At 41.8% G+C, this 21,301-nt stretch overlaps 1 long non-coding RNA gene across 1 annotated transcript in view; it reads left to right on the top strand.

Moving 5' to 3' along the window:
* Positions 1–21,301, top strand: part of LOC126406514 (uncharacterized) — a 39,115-nt gene that overhangs the window by 832 nt on the left and 16,982 nt on the right. Inside the window, exons 2-3 of the long non-coding RNA XR_007571703.1 lie at positions 9,194–9,300; positions 14,369–14,442. This is a non-coding gene — a long non-coding RNA (uncharacterized LOC126406514). The remainder of the gene's footprint in view (positions 1–9,193; positions 9,301–14,368; positions 14,443–21,301) is intronic.

Below are 21,301 nucleotides of genomic sequence, written 5' to 3'. Positions count from 1 at the left end.
GTGCTTAAAATTCTAATAATTCTGTAACATAATATTAATATTTGATAATAATTATAACTATAGTTTTACCCTAGCTTTTTTCTTAAAAAAAAAAAAAAAAAAAAATTCTCTTAATTTTTTTCAATTTGTTGGACATTTCTTACCAAAATGCTCATTGCCTTTTTTTTTCTTCTTTTTTTTCTTCTTTTTTTGACTGAAAATTGCACCAATTTGCTCAGGGTTCAAAGGTTTGAATACTTGCGAAATGTGTTTGAAAGCAGCACAAGAAAAGTGATGTTACTCCAGGTTTCAAAGGGTTAAAGAAACAGTGAAACAGCATCTTTAACTGAAAAAGTAGACCCACATTAAAGGGTCATATTAGCTCCTCATCACTGAAATATTGCTCCATGTGAGTGCATCAATAGTGATATTACAACCATATAATATAATAAATAATGATTTAAACCTGACGGAGGCCATTTTGCATCCATAGTGAGTACTTTTACTTTTATACTCTAAGTAAAACTTGCTGGTAATACTACATACTTTAACTTAATTTACCAAAAAAACTGTGATGTTGCTATTTAATTGAAGTAAAATATCTGAATATTTCTTCCGACACTGAATATTAGTGGTTAAATTTGGATTTAGATGGAAGATGAAAAGATGAAGTGAGAAAACTATGAAGAAGGCATCCTCACACATGTCACTGGGCTGTTTATCTTGGAAAAGAAAGAAAAGCGTTAACCTCCTGAGACCTGAACTTTTGTTTGGTGTACATTTTTAATTTTTCCTAGCTGTTTGTGATCAATAGGACCCGATAAATATAAAAAACTAAACATTGTCAACAATAATAAAGTCTCAGTGTCCTTAAATGAGATGACAATGAAATCCTGATGTCCTTAAACAAGTACTTTCTTATTAACAGCGTCTTATCTTGTTACTGTTGCTAAAATTGGTCAAATGTGTTGCCATATCAAACTACAAACATTATTAATAATGAAAAAACAAATTTCAGCAATAAAATCTGATCAGGTTTTGGACCTTGTCCACTTTTGTGTCTGGATCAGCTGCAGACTGACTTGACAGAGATGCCTGCCATCTTGTTTTTACATGGTTTAGTGTATTGTGAGCTTACTACCACTAGATGGCACAAAGGAGTGTCCCCGAACGAGGACAACAGGTCTGAGTTAAGTAGAATGAAGTATAAAGACAAGTAAACCCAAAATGTGATGTCCTCATATGAGGACACAGGGTCTCAGGAGGTTAATGTTGGGGCACCCTGAAACCTCTTCAAGGACCCTTGACAGACCCTGGACTGAAGTTGTGTATCAGTGCCCCAGTAGATATTAAAGTAAAGTGTGTCCTATCATGTTGTCAGTTCCTGCTTTGAAAAACAAGTATCACTACAGTTTTCCATGTCTTCCATGTGTTTAAGTTAGTTTCAACAAAATGGGGACAAAAAAAAAGTCCACACTTATGCTCCCGAACTCTGAGTTTATGTGGGAACTTCATGAAATACAGACATTAAATCTGAGCCTGTATTACTCTTGGCTGGTTGCAGGGAGCACAGTAAATATTATGGCAGACGGCTGGGTACTATGAAGTAGTTCTGTGCCCATATGTTGAGCCAGTAATTGTGCAGGCTTCATTGGGCCTGAAGCTTGTTTGTTTGCAGAGGTCTTGTTTGTGAAGGTTGTTGTTTGTAATGTCAAATAAATCAATCGCACTTTTCACAAATGTTTATTATGTGAATCAAACAAATTTGTAGGCACAATTCATATTACATGCTGCTTGGCAAAAATGCCACAAAGGTCTGTTGAGGTTACCACAGTACCAAAGCTACAGCCGTGTCTGCAACTGGTTTCCCTTTATGAACATCAGGCTGTGGGGATCGGCCTTTGTACCATTGTCAACAGTCAGTATTGTCCTTTCAACAACAATCAGATACCATTCGATCCCCAAAGTCGGATGTGTTGTATTTTTGTAAACATATTTGAGTGTTGCCAATAAACCAAGGCCAAATAATGAGAGTCTGAATGGAAAGTCTGGGTTAAAATGGCCTCATCTGGCTCACAGTTGCAAGCATAAGAATTTAATTTGGGTTTGTTTTAATATGACTTTGTTTCCCATTTTGTTCTCAATCATTCAACTATGCAGAATACCAGCACACAATATAAGCTTTTGGCGTTCACCAATCCAAAACAATAAGCTTTTATTTTTACAAAGACCCCCTTGAGACATGATTTAAGGCATATAAAAATACTTTAAGTACTAATTTGTGTCTGTTTTTTTCCACAAAAAAGCTCAGCTACCTTGTTAAAAACCCTTAAAATGACATCTCCTCCTTCTTCCTCAATAGAAAATGCTCAAGCCGTGAATATGCAAATAGTTTTCATTTCAGAAGTTTAATGCCTGGACTCAAGATGTCTCCTCCCTCGCTTAAAAGTCCACTCTCAGAGAATGAGCATGGAGGCTTAAACTTTCCTCATCACACTTGTTTAAGTTGCATTTTGACTATAATTGGGTCCAAACGTGCTTGCAAAATTGTTGATGTCACAAATCATTCTTGTACACACACCACAGATATAAGTTGAGTGCAGAGAAACTTTCCCGCTTTCAGCAGATGAACGTGAAGCAGCCTTCTTGTATTACACTCTATCATCTAACACATTTTTGAGTGGAGTCACTAGATCTCAGTTGTTCAGCGTCTTGACTGCAGCTCACTGAGGTACACTTAGACAAGAATACTTTCATAACCAGTCTAAAGTGATAACGGCCTCAGAGCCTTGAGAGCAAAGGTCAAACACGGTGCTCTGAGGTTAAGTATGTCAGCGAGGCTTTTTTGAGCCAAGGTGGCCGATGGGTCAGCGGCTTATCTCTTGTTTTAGTGTGTTTAGGGAGTGAACTTCAGTGTCAAAATCTGAGTCTCGTTTATATTTACACTTCTAATTAAAACACATTTCTCAAACGTGACATTCAGCTCTGAGTAGTCTGAACACAGTCTCTGTCTCAGGACTGTTTTTCTGACCTTTGAGACTTGTCTCAGACTGTTTTGTATCCAACCAGGATTTGTCTTGGTTTTGGCTGCTGATGGGTGTTACTGACTTTTCCAGCCTGTTGGAGTTCGTAGATACACATTTTTTTTTACTCTCAGTCCACCTTTGTTTGTTTTGTACGGAAAAATGTGAGGGATTACTTTTGTATTTGTTTATTGTAATCATCTGTGTTTCAAGTAGTTCAGTATTAGGAGACATTAATTCAGATCTGGTGCAGATATAGATAGAGGATACGTCATGTTTGGCAAACTTCATATACGTTAGTTTTGCTTCAAACAGAAACCTTTTAACTGTTTTTATGCCCTTTTATGTTTCGTAACATCATTCCTTAAACTGTATTTGCCATTTTCGCTGAGTAAATGCTCAAAAATTTGGCTTTCCACATGCCCGTCTTAGTCAAATGAAAAATGGTTTCAGTGGTAACAGGTTAGTGACATGTGAGCTGATGATTCCAGATAAGTCCACGTGTTGTTGAAACTAGTCCATGTTTCCACCATCATCGTCCTCTTATCTGTGAAAGGTGAAGAAAGGAGGTACATGAGTAATGTTGCTGTTATATATTTAGCGATGTCATGCGTGCACACACTCAAACGGTGTTCAGAGTTTCCACTGAGCACGCCGTGTGACTCCTTCGATCAAGACTGAAATATTTGGTTTTAAAAAAAAAGAAACTTATTTCTGCGAGAAAACCAAACTTTTGACATGTGATCAATGGATTTTGATATCACTTGTGAGGCATTGCTGTGAGGCATTTCAGGCAAAATGTTTTTATTGGTATTAACTTGTGTATCACACATATTTTGCCAGAGAGGTCAGAGGTCATGGGGTCAGGTGGAGCAAGTAAGGATTTGAAATGTAATCAGATGGTCGTTGTGTATTTTACTGTCTTGCATCTTTGTAGATTTGCTGAAAGTGATGGTGGTTTATTCCTGATTTTATCTTGTTCTTATTATGTGATGCAGAAATAAGTTGCCATCTTTCTACACAGAGAATTTTGGGATGATGTCATCAAATTGAATAAGAACAAATATTTTTAATAAATTGAAAGGAATAGAAGAAATGGGATTCTTCAACACGTTTCTGACATTCTGCAGAGCAATTTCCAGAATAAAGCACTAGATGGTGCTTGTATACCTCCTTGGTATTGTGTGTGTGTGTGTGTGTGTGTGTGTGTGTGTGTGTGTGTGTGTGTGTGTGCGTGCGCTGGGGAAAGTGAGATACTGTAAGTAAAGTCAGTGTGGACTCGGTGCAGAGAGATTTGTCTAGAAAATGTTTTACAGAGGTGCTGTGCTGCTGGGATAGTATTTTGTACTACACAACACACACGCACACACACGCCTACACACACACACACACACACACAAGCTGCAGTGAATTACTATGCTTGATTATACTTGATTCTGCTTTGATTGTTTTCATTTGGAAGCAGTTTATCAATATAGAGAATTGGGGAAGCCAATCAACTGTGTTTCTTTGATTGAACGCCAGAATCTGTTGTGAACTGACGACCTGCAGTCGGAGCCTCCACTTCCCAAGTTAAGGCATATTTCTTGTTTCATCACAACATCAGCAGATATTTAGCCACCGCTAACGATAAATGCAAGGGAGTCGAGGGCAACTGCAACATGCGTCATCTTTGAGGCAAACTCATTCTCATTTAGTGAGTCTAAAGCATCGTTTTTGCAGAGAAGAAATATGAAAAATATTCAGGTGCCCCAAATCATGCAAGCTGATATAAATGTACTAATATTTTTTTGGTCATCATTAAATTAACAAACATATCAAGCAATTTACCATACAGCCAGAAAATCAGCAGAATACTGAACAGACAGCAATTAGGAATTATCTCAAATTTGTTGTAGTAGTGACATAAAAATGTGTAGTTTTAGTGTACCTAGTATTTTAAATGCTATTTCATCATCCTTTTTTTCACCCTGACCTGAGGTAAATTCTGGGCAACTGCATATTTATAGTTTTCTATACATATTTTAAAGTTATCAATTGATTATTCTATGTATAAAATGTGAAACAAATATGAAAATGGCTGTCATATGTCCCAAAAGTAGTATATTCAATTTCAAAGGTATTAAAATTGCAGAGAAAAGCAGCAATTCTTCAAAATTCGAGAGTCCAGAACCAGAAATATTTGCATTTTTGCTTAATGAATGACTTAAAATTAAATATATTTGTGTCAATTTTCTGCCTTTGACTCATCAGTTAATTGACTTATCATTAAAAAAATATACATACCATTTATACATCAACTCCTTCCTTGGATAAACATGTCTGTTCTGATGCTACACACAACAGACAGCACATTTAGGCCCATAGGCCATTGTCATTTCAGTAGTGTAGCTGTTGTCAATGTTAAACAGGTTAACTGGAACCGCCAGTATGGATGTAACAGCGATTTAATCAACAGTTAGCTACGTTTCATGCCTCCCTTTAATGCATTCAGCTAATCTTGGGGGTATCCCCATTGCTCTGTCAAGCGAGCTGTGTCATATCACGCTGCCACGCAAATCCACGCCTGGGGGGCGCCGTCTCCTGCCCGTCTAAAAGTCACCGTAACACCCTCTGTCACACTGAATGTTAGCATTTCTCAGAAGTGATAGTTAGACCACAGAATAAAGGGCATGGATGTGTCAGCTCCAATTTGAATATGAGGCATCAGCCCTGTGCTGCCTTGTGTTTTTTACCCGCTCTGTGATTCCTCCTCCTGCAAGCCTTTCCAAGCCGTGTCACGCCAGAAAAAAAAAATATTGCCAAAGGCTGCTCAGGGAGGCAAGAGGAAGAACAGTTTAGCCCGGATTCTCCGAGCTAGCTTGATTCTTTCCCAGAAGCCTGTCTCTTCACCTAACTACCTACCGCCTTCTTGTATTTATCGGTTACGCCTGGGTTGTTTAGAAGCAATTAAGGAGCTAATTGTGGAGATTTCTGAGGACCGGGTATTATAGTAAAAAGTAAAGAGCTAATGGCTAATTGCCCAAGCAGCTGCTAGTGTTTATGAAGGAGGAGTGAACATGCCAGGGGATCTACCAGGCGTAGACAGCAATGAGGACAAGGAGGTTTGTGTGTGTGTATGTGTGTGAGGTAGGGGGGGCTCATCATTGCTGTGGATCCCAGGGATGGTTCACACTGGGCAGATGCCAGGTGAGTGAGACAAGCGGGAGAATATGAAACTCAGAATAGTGTCTGCATAAATAATAATCACCTCTGATGGCCTCTGGTGCTGCGTCTCCGAGGAGTGCATGCTGTCTTCCATGTTTGTATGTGAAGGGTATATCCCAGTGTTTATACCACCCCCGTCTTCTCCCCCATTCTCCCTCACCCATTCTGCCAGACCCCCCTTTGGGCTAGCAGTGCCTCATGGATGACAGTTAGCATGTGGCAGAGCTCTCTGAAGTGGAAAGGATCCAGGATGCTAGGTTTCTGTGCCAGCTTCACCAAGCTGGGATTTCACCCATTTCACAGTGTTTGCCAATGGCTGGGACTGTGAATGAAAGCATTTGAAACAATGCCTGGTTCTGCAGTGTCAGATCAGTGGGCTTCAGCAGTGGTTAGATGCAGCCTAAGGTGGTTTGGCGGCCATCTGAAAGAATCCCAGCAGCCCTTTTTGGTCGCATGGGGCGAAAAAGGAAGTGCTAAAGGGCGTCCAACTGCACTTTCAACCAGCAGTGGATAGCTGAGATGAAGATGAGAAAGAGGAGAAGAGAACATCAAAGCAGGACAGCCGCGGTCTCATTTTCATTTGGCTTTTGTTTCATCATTTCGCTGGCCAACATGAGCGGTGTGATTTCAGGATTCTGAACAAGTCAAACATTTACTGAACACAATCCCCAGTTGTTTTGAATTACCTATCAGGGACAGGGAAGCACAGTAAGGGTTTTTAAAGAGACAGTTCACCACCAAATCAAAAGTACAAATTTTTTTCCCCTTACCTGACATGCTAGTTATCAATCCAGATTGTTTTGGTGTGAGTTGCTGAGTGTTGGAGATATTGGCTGTACAGATGTCTACCTTCTCTCTAATATATGGAACTTAGGGCGCTTTGGTGCTCAGAGTGTCAAAAGGAAGGAGTGTGCATCTACACAACGGCAGGCGCTGCTCCAGTGTGAATGTTTTGCTGGCTAGCGAAACATCATGGTGCAGACTATTTACTAGCATTTACCAACCATTTGAAGGTAATTACAAGCATGGCTGTTCTCAGCTTTCAATGTCCGATAGTCGACTATGAACATTTTTGTCTCGTCAACAAAAATAAAGCATAGATTTCATCTTAGTTTTATTATCAGGATCTATTTTTGCCTCGTCATCGTCTCGTTTTCGAGAAGGAAGAAAGGTTGTTGTTGTCATAGTTTTCGTCAACGAAATAGTCAACAAAAAATAGTTTCTACATTGAACTTTTCACAACAAGGTCTCTGGAATATTATGAGTAACTGGGTCATGATTTCTAGAAAGAGCCACTGCTGCTCAGTCTCTCAAACATGTTTTTATTTTTTGAGCACCAAGTACCATCTAGTTCTATTATACTGGAGAGAAGGCAGACATCTCTACAGCTGATATATCCAAAGCTCTTCAACTCACACCAAAACAATCCAGACTGATAAATAGCACTGCATGTACGAGGGAAAATGTGTTATGTTTGGGGTGTGAACTGTCCCTTTAAAGATTGTAGGGTGTCCAGATTATCAAATAAGGGCTTAAGTTGTCACAGTAGACTTAAATTGACCTTAGATAGTCAGGAAACCCTTCATATTTGCTGCTCTACTCACCAGGTTTCCCTGTTTTAGGAAAACCTCCTGTGGAAAACTCAAACTTTACCATCAGATATCTAATGAGAGTGACATCAACAGTACCATCTAAACTTTTTGATTGACAGATGGTCTCTAGAGATGGCCATGAAGAAGGCAATGATTAGCTCAGCAACAAGGATGGGGGGAAAGAATCTCAGACTTAAGCAATACCTTAACTTTATTTTAAAATTTTCATCCTTTTTATTAGGCTAACCTCCAAAACTTCTGTCTGTAATGAAATAACATAATTTTAGTATATCCAATTAACCTCTGTCTCGACCCCCCGAGGGCTTCACTTAACATAGATTCAACTAAGGTTGTCTTGACTGCAGCTCTGCTTTAGGTGTTACACATGAGGTGCAAGACCTTTCTGTCGTGATCTCCGTAGTCGCCGTTTATGGGCAAACCTGCAACATTACACGTTATGGTAAACCCTTATCCATATGTTCCCAGAGACGTTGTGTAACATGTAAAGGAGATGCCAAAGTGGAAGCCATTTTGCAGGATTAAGACGCAGCAGCAGCAGTCGTGGAGGAAGGCTAAAGCAAGAGAGCGCAGAGGGGCGGTGTGTCTGCGCACAGCACACTGTAGCAGCAGCCTACTTTGACTGCTCATTTATTCTGTTTATAATAGCAAAGCCGATGATAAATGTCCCGCAGAGTGCACATGTGCTAAAATATTCATCAATTGGAGGCCCCCTAATTTGCGGAGGAGGAAAACCAATAAATTCAGATGTGAGCGGCAGTCATGTTATATTTATATGAATATGCAAGACCATGGGTGGGACATTAAGATTAATGTGGCATGTATGCGCTTTTAACCAATTCTAACGTTCTTGTGTTAGACGGAGACGTGTGAGTGGAAGGTGAGAAGGTGCCAAACAAAGTGCTTTCATGAAGGACGTCGGTGGAAACGCGACCACTGTTTTTCCCTAATGATGTTTCTGAGTTTTCATGGTTAATGTCAAGATACAAAAAAAAGCCTGAACTTAATATACATGATCCTCTCTGATTAAAGGAGAAGTGCGGGGACTGCTCTTTCCCTTCATTTTGATTTTCAAACATATATAATAACGTCAAAACTGCCTCTCAGCGTTTTGGTTGTGGTGAAATTTGATTTGTCATTATGATGGCATCTGACTTGTTTCCTCCCAAACCACATGGTTTAAAATCCGACTTGATTAATCAGTTTTCTTCAGAGCAGTTTTTTTTCTTGCACTACGTCTTTGCTTGCAGGTTTTTCTAATTTTCCTCCCTCTCTGTTTTCTCTACTTATGTCTTTCTTCTCACTGTATTCTTTGTGTTGCTCTGTCCCACTCTATTCTTCTCTCTGTGTGTTTTTCTCACCCTTTCTGCTCAGGTGTGCGGAGGCCTGGAGGAGGAGGATGAGCAGGAGGAGGAGGAGGAGGAGGAGGAGAAAGGGGGGTTTCTCCAGTCGTATACCCTGCAGAGCCACTCTCTCCTGGGGTAAGGATGACAGGAAGTCAGCCAGATGGCACAGAGCAGGTCTGCAGCATGTGACCTCCTCTCTGGAGAGGCAGGAAGCAAGGAGGAGAGGAGGAGAGGAGGGAGGAGCGAGGAGGAGGAGGGGGAGTGAGATTAAGGAAAGGAGGTGAAGAGATGGAAGAAAGATGAGCGGAGTGGAGCTGACTGAGCCGCCAATATATCAGTGTTAGCGTTTGTTCCACCGGTAAGATCGGGGGCTTTGAAATTGTGATTTATGGTAATATATATTACACTAAAGAAGACGTCGATAACATTTTCATATAAATAAATTTGCTCTGTTTTGCTTTATATCTCTGAATGATGTAGCACAGTGATTCAGCAAGCTAGGGTTTTGCATTAGTTGTCTGAACATCAAGTGTTTGGAGGGTCTTCCTGCGGACAAAAAAGCCTCTGAGCAGGAAGTGATGAAACAGTAAAGATGTAGGTAGTAAAATGAGGTTTGTGAAACTTAAAGTTTTTCTTATCTGTAAAAAATCCAGTCCTGGTGGCGTAAATGCTTAATAGTGCACTAAATATGTATTAATCCACAACAGAAGATAGCCCCCAACAAATGCACTATATACTCTTTGAGTTTGCCAAAAACAGCAGTGTCCAGCTGTTTAAGGAAGATTTAGCTTTTTTTAAAAACAAAACAATATGTTAGTGACCTGTTTTTAAAGATTTACATTGTCCGTAAAAATGAATGGGCCCAGTGCCACAGACAGACGTCGGAAAAGTAATCAGAGATGGACTTACACATTGTTAGTTTTGGACTTTTCATGGGACTAGTTGACAGTTGAAAGTTATAGTACAACACCAGACTTTTCCTTAAAAAGGACGTGCTTTAGTCACCCACACGATTTGATTGACGTGATCTCTGGGCAGTGCAGGAGTGCAGAAACAGTGAATGTTTAACAGAGAGACAACATTTTAAAAAAAGATTAATTAATCACAAAGTTACAGTTGTGACTGCATGTAGAGCAGATGTTGGAGAGAACATCAGCCAGCACAGATGGGTACATTTCTCTCTGCTTCGACCGCAAGAGAAAAATTAAGGAAACAAATATACTGTAAACTCCAAACATCAAAAGCTAATTTGCATCTCCTGCTACATGTCCCGTTCTCCAAATTCAATCCTGTACAGTAAAAGTGGCAGTTTGGTGACCTGGAAAAGACACAACTTAATTTCATCCAGCTGGAAGTCACATCACAAGTTAACAGCTCCAATTTGGTATTGACATCCTCAGTGTAAAGGGGGGAAAATAAATTGACAAATTTCCCCACTTATTATTATTAACATTCCCATGCACACGCAGATTTGCTCATCACATTGCACAAACTTCCATTTCATGCACAACTCCCCGTCTGCCCCAAACCAACACCGCCTCCCCTCCTCCCTCTGTTCCCCTCCTGCCTGGGGTTGCCTTTGATCTAAATTTGGCCTCAGTAGAAGTCTTGTACACAGTCATTTTCATATGGAGGCTTTGAACACACTGATGGAGGGCCGTCGCTGCTGCGCTCACTTTTATCCTCCGAGCCCTTTTCCCTCGGAACCCGGCAAGCATATGGCGAACACCCCTCACCGGAGTTCCTACAACAGGAGGGACCGCCCACTCTTAACATCTCCTATTCCCAGAGTCCTTCCATCACTCTGGGTTTAGAGATGTTGGAAATTAGTTACACTGTTGTAGCTGTGACAGCAACACTTACGAGGCAAAGTTTATTTTAATAGACTCAGTAGGCTTTTAAACATCGGAGCGTCAGCGAACCTGAAAAATGAGCAACATAAAGATAAATGCGGTAAATTGATATCTTAATCTCACCCACCTGCTCTCCTTTCTTCTGCACCACATTCAATGTAGGCGGCCGTCCAAGTGAACCACCAGATGACACGCACGTTAAGTTGTTATATATTGCAATATTAAATATCTTTAATATTAGGGCGGAAAACTGGATTTGCCCCATCAGATTTTTCATTTCTGCTAGTGCGTTCTGGGACATGTAGATCACCTTTCTCGCTCTGGTCTTTCACTTTGCTGAAACAGAAACCTGCCCATTGTTTGCTAACAGAGAGCTACAGTCTTTTGGTCTCCTCGTTTCGAACCGAGGAGCCGTCATCTGCTGCCAAAATGTCTGTCAAGAGACAACGACCAAAGCAGATCCACTGTATCAGAGGCTTTTCGTCAAAGCGCTGCGACTGAATGAATACCTTTTGAAAACCGACGTTCCCCTGATGCTCGCAGAGAGTTCAGTCTGAGAGTTGTGTTTCCCCCTGTGAAGGTTTGTGTAAATGGGACAAGGATTTGACAGTCATGAGCTGCCACAAAGTGGTTAATGAAATTTCAGGGCTAAATTGGGAGAAAAATCTTTCATTCGCCTTTAATTAATGTCAGGGAAAGTCAGATTTATTTGGAGATGCTCAAATAAGTTTACAGCAAAAAGGATTTTGTAGTTCTCGACAGACTTCTATAAATGCTGTCGACACTTAATAGTATTTTTGGGTTTGAATAAACAAATATGAGTGATTTTACTTCCCCCTCAAGTGAACAGAACAAACTATTGAAACAATAAACTTTTAATTACAATCAAAACCTAATTAGAACTGCCTAGACAGTCGTTTTATCTACTTGGTTTCTGGGGATAAAGATTTTAATCTTTCCATTGTTTAATTCTTTCCTTGTGAGGGCTGTTACACTGTACGTCTATGAACAAAAATACATGTGTACTCCGGAAGGGATACAGCATTTATCTCATTACCATTTCTTAAATGTTTACAGCCATTGTCTTCCTTTACAGTGCAAACACCACACCGTACATGTAAAAGCGCTGCCGGGGTTGTTTTCATGCTTTTATCTTAAATACATTCTTTCCAGATTGTTCAGCCCTAGAAACTGGTAATTACCATATATTATCACCTCCACAAGCTCCACCACTAGGGTTGCCATGTTTGAGGTAATTATATCACTCCCAAGTTGTCTGTATAATCACTTAACAGAAGAGGCAGCCCTGCATTCGTGGGAGCTTTGACACAAACAGAGTGTTGTTTAAAATATTTCCTTTAGCCCGGGGGATGCACAGATGACAATATTTTATATTCACAGACCATTATGGCATTGATTGCTTCTCTCAGCCTGGTCTGAGGAAGTTTATGTCACGATCCATTAACAAAATAAGACAGAAATATACTTGACCACCACAAAAGGAGGCATGCAGAAACAGGCAGTAGTTTGGTACCAATGTGAGGATGTTTACCTTCAATTCAAGTTTCAATTTGTACGTTTACTGCTGTGGGAAAAGTGGAATTTTCATTTTCTAACATCATAACCATGAGCTACAACTTTCATCTGCCACTGTGATCTCAAACCTTTGGTTATAAAATTAGAGCGTTTTTACGTCATTGGCAAACTTTAATATATTCTATTATTTTAGATCTGATGTTCAGGCAACACATGTTTTTCAAAATGAACACAAGTTTTGCAATGAAACTGCAGCATAACATCTATTCTTATAACTTCACCTCTCCCTTACCCCGGGCCCAATTGAGGGTTCTTAGATTGTAAACAGCACAGCCATGTTGAGACACATCAGTCTCTCTCCCTGCACCACAGACACCATTATCATTCCAACGCTTATTTCAGCTGACTGTGATATTGTGCTGCATTTCCGTGTTTGGTGTTGTCTGGTTCCATCGCGCCAGCTGTTGGGTTATTTATAACTGTGGTTGCTGATCTAAATGAGCTAGTAATTAGGCAGCAATGCTTTTGAGGAGACATCCGCTCCTTCCCATCCATCCACTCATCCATCCATCCCTCCCTCCCTCCCCTCTCTCCATTCCTCTCTTTCGCCCTCGCTCCTCTCACTCTCTATCCCTGCTGTCCCCAAACACACCAGGAGACAAGCGGGAGATAAAGGGGAGACTTGACTTCACTGAATAATTGAAGGGGTTTTTACAAGTGAAACAGCTCGCTATCTGATCCCATAAAGGCGACACACGGGGCCCTATCAGAGCTCAACACAGATACGCTCATGCATGCACACACAAATGCACAGTAGGTGTCATCAGGTCAAAGGCAGAGCCTTAAAAAGCCAGACAGTTTTTAATTGGCTGCAGCCAGCAGCATCACCTACTGTCAGCACGCCGCCGACACGCTAAAACTTCACCCTGAACCTCTCCGAAGAGAACAGCAAGACCGAGCTACTGTTGTGGCTTCAACACACACCAGAGGAGTTGTGTTTGTATGTTTTCCCTTAGCTTCAACAGCCAACACCCCCCACCACCTCCACCACCACCTCCCTGTCATTACAAAAGAAGGCAAAACATGCCTGTAAGCCGGGGTCCCCCCTCCCTCCCTCCCTCCCTCTCCCCGGTGAGCACCCCTTTACCTCATGCTAATTTCCAACTTTCAAAGCTTGTAAACTTTATCTAATTATACACAAGTCGATAGACTCCCTCGCCCAGATTTTTGGCAGGTTGCGTTGTTAATTTATGAAAAACAAATCTGAAATATGCAGATGTCTTTTGTTTGAAGCAGCTGTTTGGTCCTGTTGCCAGGTTTCAATCAGGCGGTCTCTGGGGATGCCCGCGTGTGCGATCTGTGGCCAAGGCCCCCCGTTTGATGTCTGACAGGGACGGAGGGACAGGGCTTAAGCGCGGGTGCTCACCCACAGCCAATCTACAATTACTGTACAGGATGTGTGTGTGTGTGTGTGTGTGTGTGTGTGTGTGTGTGTGTGTGTGTGTGTGTGTGTGTGTGTGTGTGCTTTCACTGCTGTTGTTTGGAAGGTTTTTGTTACAGTGACATAATACTGCAGGATATTTTCAGTTATATGAATAAATGGGCCATAATACTTTAAAAAATGTTGTTTCCTGAAATTTATAATGAAACAATCTAAAAAAATGTTGCCATATTGTGAAGAAGGGTCAAAGGGAAACACAGTACATGGCTTCTGTATGCAAGCGAGTGAATTTAAGGCCAAATTTGTGGCTTGCATTCCCTTTCAGATCACAGCATCTTTTACATTTTGACCTTTTCCTCGTCGACTCTCACAGTTCCTCCTTGCCCGCATCCTCAGAGGATCCAGCAGAGCAGATACCAGCGGATTCATCTCTCCTGCAAAATACAAGTAAGTGAACTCTGTCACAAACTCTCAAATGAACTTTGATCTGTTTTATAATTTGAATTAAAGTGACGCGTCTCAGAGCTGAAGCAACACAGAGATGAGAAGTTTTAACCGTCGGGATGCCAAGGCGCATTTGCATCGACCGTGTTCTGACAAACGCTGTCAGCCGTATTCATTGCTAATTTATGGCGCTCATTAAGTGACGCGGAACACACAAAAAATCGGAGCAATTATCATTTATCTTGATATATTATTTACTAGGGATCATTTTCCTGCTTGGTTGGGGACTGGGGTGAGAGAGACGGAGGGGAGGAGGTACGAGAGGAGGTGGGGTGTGAGGGAGGGAGGGAGGACCACAGGGGTTTGGAGACAGCTGGCATGAGAGAGGCAGAGAGAAGGAGAGATGGAAGACGAGAAAGAGACAATGTGATGAGCGTGTTTGAAATGATTTTTATGACAAGTATTTATTTAAGGCTGCACCAGGCATAGTTTTGTGTAAGAATACCAACCTAAATCTCAAAGTGTGGCTACAGCAGAAAGGAGAGCACTCCTTATTGAGGCCAGTTGTGAAAATTAATTTCTTGGTTACTGATGAGAAAGCACAAGATCAAAATAGAAAACTGGACTCACCATTTTTATTATATATTATACAGTACACTAAGACTTTGTGTAAGTACAAGCATAGGCAGATTTTGGGAGGACACAGGGGACACATCCCCCGCTATATTTTGAACATGTGCATTTTTCCACCTAATAAAAGAACTTTTATTTTGACCAAAATGCAGGAAATTAAGTGTTTGATACTAAAACTATTCCGCAGGAGGACCCCAACCCCCCAGTTTCATATGTGTCTCCCTCAATGTTGAAACAAAACCTTACGCCCTTGAGTACAAGTATAGTCAGGCTGTTCTCATGCACTGTTCGTACATTTTCCCACCATAGGTAATGCACCCAAATTCGTACATATCCCACGTAATCATGAGCCAGTCATTTGTGCATAACCCACGTATTTTGGAAGGCTGCGATCAAGCGACCAATGCCGTGACGGGAGTAAACAAGAACGCGTTTTCAAGTGGTCCAGTAAAGAGGCAGGTTGAGGTTGTGGATGGGTCACAAAACACAGGACTTTTCCCCAGGAGTTCGGTGTTTGGAACCTTGTGAAGTTTTTAGTGAACCTTGAGTCATTTTAAGGTACTTGCTCACCAAGTTTCTTTTCCCCAAACCTAACCACAGTAGCTTAACTTACCTAACAGCACCAAAAAAGACACAAATACAGCGAGGTGAAACTTCAAATGAGAGTGTATCTGGGGTTGGCATTCACAATCACTTTTGCTGCTGAGCACGTTACAGTCAGTGACTTTTAAAGAAAAATGTCTTTTTAACCCTTTTAGATCACATCCCCGGCCAAATTGTGCGCCTAATTGTAAAAAAAATACCAACAGTACAATCGGTTTCTTTGTCTTTATTTCTTAATTTTTTTTTCTTTTCTTTTTTTTTTAAAGATATTTTTGGGGCATTTTTTGCCTTTAATGGACAGGACAGTTGAGTGTGAGCGGGGGAGAGAGAGAGGGAGAGACATGCAGCAAGGGGCCACAGGCTGGACTTGAGCCCGGGCCGCTGCGGCAGCAGCCTTGTGCATGGGGCGCCTGCTCTACCACTAAGCCACCGACACCCCATCTTTATTTCTTTAAAGCAAAATATGAGTTGCACTTATGTAAGCTAGTACCGATCACTTTCAACCAATAATATCATGACATCCACCCATCAATCAATTAGCAACTTTTAGCCTCACAGAAATTGAGCATAGCGTTAGTTCAGACAGGACACAGTGTCAAGCTCAGCTCACATCCCAGCTACAACAGCTGATCTCAAACAACCAATCAACTGATGGTGCAGCTGACCGATGGAAGGGAGTCAGCTGATAGATCACGTGATTCCTTTCTATGCAACCAACTGGTGAATCTCATTCAGGGTGCCCTATTTAAACTGCTCTGGCCTGCCTACTGTTGCTGCTTCCTCTGTAAGCTGCTTTGCAATGGGCCTCCACCCCAGCTCCTCCTTTTCATGTTGTCTCTGACTTATCAGTGTCATTTCTGTTTGTCATTGATGCTGCTCTGTTCTGTTCCCGGGGGGTCTTTGCTGCTGCTCTCCCTGCCTTTGGCTTTCCATGTAGGCATAGGGAAGGGCTTGGTTTGCTCTCTTTGCCTCAGGCTTTCCTCGTTTGCATGTGGAAGGTCAGTGAAGTGTGCTCCTTCTGCTTTAAGGCTTTCCATGTAGACGCATGGAAGGGCAGGGAGGTTTGCTCTCTCTGCCTTAGGCTTTCTGCACAGGCCTGAGGAAAGGCAGAGGGGCCCCAGAACAGAGCCTTACCACCAAATATAGCTGTCCCTGACTGAACTAAGGTTAAGTATGCTAGTTAGCAGTAGCATGCTACGCCAGTGTGTCTTTGTTTTCCCAGACTATCATGGTTACAGGCCCGCTGGCTAGAAATCATTTACTTTGAGGAAACTGGCATCTGGACTGCTGCAGCAACTCAACGCGATGCGCCAAACAAGATTGAATCTGGGGTTGGTTTTTAATTTCATTTTCGTTAGCGACCGTGTTTAAAACAGTGACTGAATCCTCCATAGCGTACCTTTAAACTGAGTTTGATCTTGAAGCAAGTGTAGTGGGTTACTATACAACAAAATCAGGTAGCAGGCTCTTCCTGTATAAACAGAGCCGAGGCTTTCAGTCTCTTTCAAAGTCTTCAGTATGATTAAAGAAACAAAAACACATGCGACCACAACTCCCACCAGTGGAGATGTCCTCCTTTCAAGTAGGAAATCTTCATTTTGAAAAACAAACAATACCACCAGTGTGGTACAGAGGCACCCAGTCATCTTGATTAATAGTCTTATGTTTGTTTTATATAATGATACCTATGCAGTGTGTGTTTTAAAGGTTCCTATGTAAAAGCTTTAAGTCAAATAGCTATCACTATACTTAACTGCACAAGCTGCTGTGTTGTAAGCAGCATGTATTTCCATATTTTATTGGAAATGATGAGAGGCTGAATACAAAAGAACTTTTCCTTCTTTGAAATAGTTTATGGCCCAAGTTTTTATGATAACACGCACAGCGGCAGATAATCTCCCCGATATGTCTCTGATGTCCTGATATGTTTTTCTCTGCTCCTCATTACACCAGAGCTGGCGGTTAGTCATAACACTGTCACTGCGATGGCACTGTAATTAACATTATGAATATTTTGCATCCCCGCATTGTTTTCTTTCTCATCACCCTTTGCATTTTTCAACTCTCTCTTTTTGTTTTTGTTGTCTCCGTCTCCACCTAATCTCCCACACACTTTCTCTCCGTCATTCTGTCCGTCCTTTTCTCTGGTGGTCTGTTTATTTATTGTTTGCATCTCTGCTTTCTTCCCACTTTCCTTTTTCACCTTTTCTCCCCCGCTCCTGTTCTCTGTCTTCTCTTTGCACCACCCTTTCTTTCTCTGCATCTCCAAGTTTTTCCCCTTTTGTGGCTCGGTGACAGATGCCTAATTGAATGATGAATGGCCCTTTATTATGCTCTAATTGAACTGCAGGCTCTTTGATTGGCCGATGCTTGTGCGGCTGGGCTCATCTGATTGGTTGGACGGGTTGTGTCGAGGGGTTAGGGGTGGGGTGCTGGTTGGATGAGCGCGAGTGGCGGCTGGCAGGAGTGGCAGCCCTACTCTCCATCTGTCTCCTCAAACACACACACACATACACACACTTAGACAAACACACACTGTTACTAGTGATGAGCAACCTACCCCCCATCAGCCCAGCCTTTCTTCTCACCTCTCACACAGGGGAATGATGTGGGTGTTACAGAGTGCACACGCTCTTGTGAATCTTAATAAATTATGCAAATGTCTACTTTTGAAGGGCTAAATATTAATTAGAAGCGTTTTTGATATTTTAGTGTCTTCTGATCGCCGTCACCTTGCCCTTGTGGTCGTGTAGTTGTACTTTCGTCCAGCCTGATGTTACTTGACTCCAAACACCTCCTCCCTCCTGCTTTTTCTCCTCTACCCAAGCAATCTCACACGTGCACTCAGACACACACATGATCTCACACACCCGCAAGGACACATACATGCACTTAAACGCACCGAAACACATGCAGCCCACGTCCGAACACGCACAGACACACATTAGACGCGCAAACACACGGACACACACTGGTGGGTGTCTTGGACCGGCCCTGACCTGACAAGCAGGCGATGAAGATTAATGCATCCTCTCTGAGTGACAGGCTGGGGAATTGAAGGGCAGAGGGCCTCGTTAATCAAGAGCCTGACAGGTGCCATTCAGGCCCTCTGAACAACCGCAGCTCCCACCACCCACCCACACACACAGACACTGAGACACTTTGGATCACACATACACAGACACCCATTAAGACACAAACATAAAGCCTTACTAAAGCAAACCTGCACACATTCCTCACTATCTCAGCCCTCACTCTCTTTCCTCCTTTTCCTACCGCATCCACTTTTCCAGTTGAGCAGGCCGGCGTTAAGCACAAGCAGACTTAATCATGCACTGCCAGAATTAAAACTCATTCCTCAGAGCCAGGCTGCCGGCACGAAAATAAGAAAATCAATCGGGCGCTTGGCAGCGCTGCCCATACTCACCGACTACGGGTCTTTTCCGTTCTCATTTGCAGGGGCCTTGGAGCTGAAGGGGCCCGAGCGGGGCCAGGCTTTATGATCATTCATTGTAATTTACCAATAACGCCATGTCCCGGGATCATTACCGGCCGACCATTAATGATAAATGGACTAATTCTCCCTGAATTTCTTCTTAGATTCATGTCCAGAGGAGTAGGAGAGGATAATGTATCTGTGTTATCTTTGGTTAAATGAGCTTACTTAATAAAGATATTATTTGAGCAGAGAACGAGAAGTGTTGCCGTGCTCTTTTCAGTGTGGCTACGTGAAGCTAAAAGCTAAATACTATGGTTTCTAATTGATTTCATCTATTAAATCCAATTTATTAGATAAAGATGAGGCTAAAGAAGGAATTTAAAGCCTAAAATAATTGAAACACATTCTGCAAATGTGGGTGCATTTCAGTATTTTTAAGCTACTCACGTTATTTTGTGTGATGTGTTCAATTTCTCATTGTAAGTGAAGTGTCAGCAAGCAGCACGGGGAAGGCAAAAAAAGATGGAGTTAACTCAGATAAATGTAAAACATGTCTACAAAAATGTGACAAATTTATGTTTTTGTAATAACCGGGGAAAAAGAGCAATTCCGCCTCAGTCTTGATAAGTGTTAAGTTGTAATAATGAGGAGGCACATTCCATCATTTCTGCTCCCCGCAATAAAACCAAGACCTTATACTGTATCTCTTTACCTGCCTCAGAATGCTCCAGTGAGCCTGCGTTCATTTTTGCCGTCTGCTTTTATTAGCTAATGGAACTTAATATTTCATGAGCTATTAATGGAAACCCAGCTTGTAATTAGCACTGTGTCGGAGAAATACGGGCATGTATCTTCATTAGGCATCAGAGCAAGTCTTTTCATCTTCATTACAACCACTCCGCATCATTTTTCACTCTCTTATTACGCCTTTGTTTTTGTTACCCGCTTGTCGCCGCGCGCTCGTTATGCAGTGGGATGGTGGTCGACGGCGACAGGGGCAGGGAGGAAAAACATGGCCTTCTTTTTACGGATGTTGAGTAACGATCCTGGAAGGACGCTCCTGAATCGGCCCTCTAATCTTGTCACTTTCCGTGATTAAGGTGCAGTGGATTTGTATTTTTTTGTTGTTTAATGTTGATAAATATTGATAATGACGCCATGAAACTACTCATTATTTTATTCAGAGAGGGAAGTGGGTGGGTACTCGGCTCTTTACTCTGCTGCACGTGGATTGACAAAATCCATTGTGTGTTTCCAGGCTCAAAAAGCCTGAAAGAGATGAGAAAGGTATTAAGCAAATTGTGTTCAAATCATTCAGCACATAAGCTCTCCATCTCAACGACACAGCCGCATAGTTAATGACAGACAAGACCATTGACCTTTGGACACTCTACTCACTGTAATAGTATTTGAAATGTCAAGCCCCCATGTAATAAACTATGGATATGCCTGTAGATGGTGTTTTGACAGGACAAATTACCCTAGGGAATGTAAAAGAGACATTTTGAAGGCTTTTGATTCTTTTTACACGCAAGCATGAAGTCCCGTAATACCTGTCGTGACATTAACACTAATTCTGCATTAAAAACTCTCTTAGTTACTCACCTGTAAGCCCTGCATGTGCAACAAATAGCTTAAACCATCCTCCACATTTTCTAAATGTCTTTTACTTTCCGGCCGTCAGGTGTGATTGTTAGAAGTTTATCGCCGCTCATATCTCGGAGAACACAGACGACAATTTCCAGCCAAAGGCCTCAAGGGCGCGCATCATTGTAAGGCAGCCATTGGTCTTTACCATGGCGATTCATGGGGCCTCTATTTCCAGTTGTATTATCTTAATTGTCCTGGCAAGTATGTTCAGCGGTTATATTATCAATTTATGGCCCCTCTTGCCACCCCATTAATCCAGCCGTTAAAACACTGTAACCAGTGGCTCAAACTCTCTGCGAGAGGAGCATAAACCTGTCCCAGGATCGCCTGTGGCTCTGGAGGCAAGATATTGCTCTGATAGAGGAAGGAGGGGTGCTATTTTTCTGCAGGTATCTTTGTCATTGCAGAGACTTCAGTTGGAGTTAGATGATTATACATTGAAATAGAGGCAATATAGAAAAGGATCATTTCTGCACTTCTACTGTTGTCATGGCGCTGGAGAAGTTATCATCATTCCTCATTGCTAATGAAGACTTA

Source organism: Epinephelus moara, chromosome 19 (assembly GCF_006386435.1).
Source record: "Epinephelus moara isolate mb chromosome 19, YSFRI_EMoa_1.0, whole genome shotgun sequence".
Classification (NCBI taxonomy): domain Eukaryota; kingdom Metazoa; phylum Chordata; class Actinopteri; order Perciformes; family Serranidae; genus Epinephelus; species Epinephelus moara.
The sequence above is the reverse complement of the archived record's forward strand: the minus strand, read 5'-3'. Positions and strand labels throughout refer to the sequence as shown.